At 31.1% G+C, this 6,114-nt stretch overlaps 1 protein-coding gene across 3 annotated transcripts in view; it reads left to right on the forward strand.

Annotated features, from left to right (window-relative positions):
• RAP1GDS1 (Rap1 GTPase-GDP dissociation stimulator 1) overlaps positions 1-6,114 on the forward strand; it is a 140,365-nt gene that overhangs the window by 70,065 nt on the left and 64,186 nt on the right. The gene's annotated exons all lie outside the window — the stretch shown is intronic.

Below are 6,114 nucleotides of genomic sequence, written 5' to 3' on the forward strand. Positions count from 1 at the left end.
ATGTATATTTTTGATTCAATTTTATTTAATAATCTGAATGAGAATGGTTATGGTTACAGTTTTTAAAAGTTTCTAAATCTGTCCAAATATATTTTTAATTACTCAAATTTGAGGCAAATATTCATAAAAGTCATTATATTCTCAAAAGTTAGACTGGCCCACTGCATTTGCATTAACTCCATTCCTATTTGTCATTATGTCATTGTCATCCTGCCACCGTCTATAATACACTGTTCTAGGTGAAGAGAAGGCAAGAGCCTGGGTAGAGGTATATTGCAAAAATGTCGTAATTTAAACTTTCTCTTTCTATATAGACACAAAGTATAGAAAAGTCTTGAGTGTATTCAATTTAATTAGCTTATCCTAATTTTCCCTAGATTTCTGTTTTCTGAACCCAAAACACATGCTTTATCTTTTATCTTAAAGCCTCCTAAGAATTTGTTTTTTTGACTATAACTAGATTAACATTGAATGTTTATTTTCTCCATAGAGTTTATAATTCAAATGAGTTAAATTTTGTTACAAACACAAGACACAGCCCTTGTATAATAGGTAGACCTTGAAAAAGTGATTTATACATGTGAGCCAGATAGTAGGTCAGGGCATTAACATTCATTCATGATATAAGAAAGAACTAGAAAAAAAATTGAAGCTAAATTTGCTGGTTCTGACTGGTCTGTAGCAGTAGTGGTAGAGTTAGCCGCATTTATTCTCCTCTCCTTTCTTTTTCTGAAATGTATTATAGGACTGTAAATATTGAAATAGCAATAGTATGTCTAAGGGCATAGTTGTCTTAATATAAATTTTAACTTACAGTTTCCAATCCCCAATACAGCCTGTAAGTTTCCTATCTGCTCCTTTATTCCAATTCTATTTATCCTAGGGTATTTACAATATTTATGAAATTTATTATAAATTTATAAAATTCTAATGTTTTGCATTTATAACTATGCATTTTCACTTTAGGATTTTTATTGAACACCATAGCTTATTATTTCAGCCTTTAAGAAGAAACTACTTAATGTATGTTTTATGTGATTAATTTTGGCAACATACATACAAAAACTTCAGCAAAATAATAGTTAAAGGTGGCATGAACTTGGAGATTATTATTACTGTGTTTATTCTTAGCCTTCTTCTGTGTTGCGGGAATTTTAAGGCTACCAAGGTATTCTTTAAACCTAGTTCAACTTAGACTTGAATTATGCATTGTTTGAAAATATGAAATATTATCTGTTTTTGAGTGCTTTTGCCCTGGGTTTCACTTGATATTGGCAAAATAGAAATGCACATAGCAAGCTTTTGTCTCATATTGCTTTGATTTTTAGGGACACAGCAATTTCCTAGTCTCTTAAAAGACCTTGATGTTAGGGTAATAAATGTCTAGTTAATAAGATTATTATAGATGAAGCTGAAGTCCATTATTATAGTATTTATCTCATCTATTTGTTTTATTGAGATATATAGTATAAAGTTTTATAGGTATGCTTTAAGCTATAAAGCTAATTTTTTGTTTATTTATAAATATAACCAATTTATCCTCATTTTGTTCAGTGGAAAATGTAAATAAGTGGATAATTAAGCATAGTGAACACAAGCCGTATTTTTAAACTTTAAAGCGTTAGTTAAGGTAAATGAAGTTAGCAATCTTAAAAATGAATACATATGAGAAGTTATTACTGTCCATTGTATGATAAAATGTATTCATTGTGCCATGTTGTCTTAACGCATATAATTTCCATAAGACTGCGTATTTTTACCCTTTTATTTAAAATTAAGTTCTGTGAACATAGTGGTTTCTATAGAATTATTTTAGGACAACTGCAGTATTTATAATTGGATTACAATAATGACATAAAGGTCTATAAAGGTGATGCTGTGTGGTTGGTTTGTGGACACCTGAAATGCATTTCTCATTTTATTTTGTAACAATTGGGAATTTTAAAGAACTCAAAGTTAAATTTCTTTTTTAAAAAAAGTCTTATTCCTTCTGTTTTAATTAATTTATCAATGTTCACTCTGAGCAATGTAATGCTGCATTTTTAAAAGGACACTAGAAAAGGCTCTACAGGACATGTATTTACAAGCTTTGTAAATACAAAGCATTTTTTTCTTTCAAATAAGGTATGTTTTAAAATTCATGTTAGTTTTTTTAACAAACTTGTTAGCCTAATCAGTTTACTTGATGTACTTACACTTTATTAATGTACTCCAAGTAAATAATTTTTTTAAAAAGTTTATGCAGGATGATTATAGACTTACAGTAGATAGTCATACTGATCTATATAGAAAATGCTATATGGACTTCACTATTGGAAATAAAGATTTGGGCATGTTTATAGGTTTTTATTTTGATACCTAAAAAGTAAAGCACTTGCTAGAATGTTTCAGCTAATGGTTTATTTGAAAGGAGGAGAGAGAGCTGTATCTATAGAAAGAATTACCATAAAATCCATTGAAATTGTTGGGTGAAAAAGTAGGTCGGATTTCAGTTTTACCAGCCTTGACAGTGCCCATTTTAGGAACTCTTTCTAATGGAAGAAAACGGTCTTATATAATCTTAACATGAGGTAACAGACATAACTGCTAAATGGGACAGAGTAAGGCTTTGTTGCTGATGAACTTTTTGAATCCCAGTCTCCCTCTTGCATATAGAGATGAAAGAATCACTGGCTGGGAACATTTTTCATTTAAAATGCCTGATCTTTTTTCTTTCACAGAGTCTCCAAAGCAAGTCTTCATTTACGGGTTTATCTTTCGAAGTATCCAAACAGACTTCTGATACAAGCAATATTTTAAAATTGCTCTGCCCTTTAATATTGCCAAAATAACTCTTTTAATGAGAAGTTTGACATCTTTCAGATCAAAGAGAAGAGAAAAATTGTATTTCAGTTTGGAAAGAAATCATCAAAGCTGTACATGTGATGGGATGTGCTAGGGAATGTGGTTTTAAAAAGTAATAGTACTGTGTTTCAGAAATGCATACCTCAAAAAAAAAAGTAAATGCATACCTTTGGCCCAATTAATCACATATCCCTCTCAAAGGTGATGTGAAAAAAAAAAGAGGGACTTCTCCTTATATGGCCAGCTTTGTGGTATTCCCTCCTTGCATTGATTTGTTTAAACAACTGTGCATAGTTTAAATTTGTGGGGGATTTAACTGGCTTTATAGTTTTGGAAAGCTTCATGGTAAATTCCCATCCTGTACTTAAAATTAGGATAAATTGGTAATTGGAGACTGAATTTTCTCTATGAATATTACTGATCGAGATCAGGAAATAATTGTTATTTGATGCACTGGCTAAAAGATGTTAGTAGAGGCTAGAAGAAAATAATTACATGAAAAGTATTTTGTAGCTTTTTATGTACAGAGCAAAGAATAATTTATGAGCCAGATGAGTACATTTTAAAATTAAATGAATATGCCTCTTTGTAGAAATAAAATTAATACTTGTTATTATGCAGCTCGTCCTGTTATTGGAAAGATGCATTCTTAAGTTTATATGATATTCTGTCTTACATCTAGAAAAGAAAATTGTATTCTTGTTCAATGATGAGTAAATAAAAGTTCAAAATGAATTAGTAATCAAGCTTTCCAAAGCTAGTGTTTATTAAGTGAAATACTATTTATTTCAGTGACTTCAGGTGTCAGTAGGAAGGATGCTCAAATACATGCATGTATTCTTGTATATTAGTGATTTCTACTATACTACCCTATTTTTATATAAAGGATGAAGATATCTTAATTCTGACTAAAAATACTGAAAAATAATTAGCAATAATCCTATGATATTTTATAATGTATGTTGGTCAGATCAGTATGCATTAATGTAATACAGACATGCTTTGAAATTGCCTAAGTAATCAAAGCAGACTTGCATCAGTTATATTCAACAAGGAGCTATTTATATCTAGGATTTAAAGTAAATATTTCAGTGGCATATTTTAGGTTATTTGATTAATCATGTTATTAGGCAATTAATAATTACATTATTTAATCTTATTTTAGTCTCCTTATTGGTAAAGTAGATTTGTGGATTAAATAAGGCTTATATATAAAAGTAGAGTACAGATTATATGTATTATGCAAAGCAAATATTATATTACAATTTTTAAGACGTGTTGAAACATCATTTAATATGTACGTTAACATTATTTATGACAAAAATATAGCCAAGTATGATGGCTCATATCTGTAATCCCAAGGACTCAGGAAGCTGTAGTGGGAGGATTGCTTGAGGCCAGGAGTTTGAGACCAGCTGGGACAACATATCAAGACCCCCATCTCTAAAAAAAATAAAAAATATTTCCTGGGCATAGTGGCATGCCTTTAGTCCCAGCTAAGCAGACTGGGGCAGCTTAGGCGGCAGAAGGATCACTTCAGAGCAGGAGTTTGAGGCTGCAGTGAGCTATGATTGCACCATTGGCCTCTAGCCTGGGCGACAGAGCAGGACCTTCTTTCTAAAAAATAAATAGATAAAATGAAAAATGAAAAAAATTAAAGATATAAAAAAGCCAGAAGTCATACAAAGAGAGGCAAATATAAGTCTAGTAGGAAACAGGGATAATTATGTATAAGAACTGATTTAACTAGACATTTTTGGCAGCTGAGGTGAAAAATATAACTTGATAAGCTTTGTAATTTTTATTGTATACTAACAGAAATATTCTAGTTCTTTAATCAAAAGTCTGTTAGGAAAAATGTAGAGGGTATTGACTGGTGGTCTAGACAGCATTTTCAGTAATGGTTCTACAGGAATTGCCCAGTTGTTCTCCCTGTGATTGTTTCTTGTGCTGACTAATCTTCAACAGAATTTAAGAAATACTACTGAGTACTTTAGCAAAGGTAGCTGTATTTGGGTAATATAGTTCAAATTTTTGTGTGTGTGTGTGTGGGTGGGTGGGTAAACTTGCTTCAAGGATATAGTTTAAAAATTTGAAGAAGTTTTCATTTCGGTATATTTCCTATTTTAGTTTTAAACCAAAATACAATTCTGCTTTGCATTCATTGTACCTTGCTATTTTCTGTATATTGTGTAATATATCCACGTTCTATTTTCTGAGATCAAAAATATGCTTATCCTTGATATTCAAGCCCATTATCAATTTGCATCAAACTGAATTTTTAAAATAACATATTGGTAATGGTTATATGAATCTAAACATATAAATTGCTTAGACCATACGTGCTCACCTGTGTACCTAGTGCGTGTACAAACTGAAGATGTCTGAATAAAGTCTGGAGATTGTACTATTATCAATTTCCTGCTTAGGATATCGTATACTAATGTTATATAATCTTACCCATTGGAAGAATTAGAATAAAAAGTTTTTAAAACCCACATATCCAAGAGGCATACATATTCTCATACATACAGGAAATAATCTTCTTTCAACCCTACCTGAAGTGGAGGATGTGAGTGGGTATGAGTATATACATACATACATACACGTAAATTTTTAAAGCATGGCCCACAACAGTAACCACAATTTTTAAAACTGGGTTTATGCATTAATGTGAAGGACAAAATTACTTCTAACTTCTTCTACCTTCAAATTTGACTTTTAGGGAGAAAATCAACAAAAAACTGATCACCCCAAAATAAGATTTAAGGAGATAGAATTTATATATGTTAGGCTAGAACCCGATAGAGACAGAATAAATTTCCTAGAGAGGGGATAATTGATAGGGGAAGATTATAAACTCCCCCCCAAACAAACACAATTATGAACACAAGTAAATGGGTTGTTCTTAAAATAAGAAAGGATATTTTGGCATTAGAGAAAAATGAAAGAAAATAAGTGAAACTCTAAAAAAAAAAATTAAAGAAATAATCAAAGCAGTCAAGAGAGTGTTTCTGGCACTGCCTCTGTCTTCCCAGTAAGATAGAAGTCAAGCCTATCTGTTAATAAAAGTCAGCAAGGGAATGGTAGGAAACTTGTGGTATCACAGGGGGTGAGGAGGGGTTCAAAATTGGGGCTACAGGACATGTAATAAGCAGTAATGAAGATAGGATTTTTAAAAGTAACTAATGATAGTTTAGGTCTATTATGGTCAGAGATCGTGATGTTACATCTATTTATTAATGTGCTGTAGACTGAGGAATTATTTTA

This window comes from Otolemur garnettii, unplaced genomic scaffold (genome assembly GCF_000181295.1).
Source record: "Otolemur garnettii isolate 467f Iridium unplaced genomic scaffold, OtoGar3 scaffold00137, whole genome shotgun sequence".
Taxonomy (NCBI): Eukaryota; Metazoa; Chordata; class Mammalia; order Primates; family Galagidae; genus Otolemur; species Otolemur garnettii.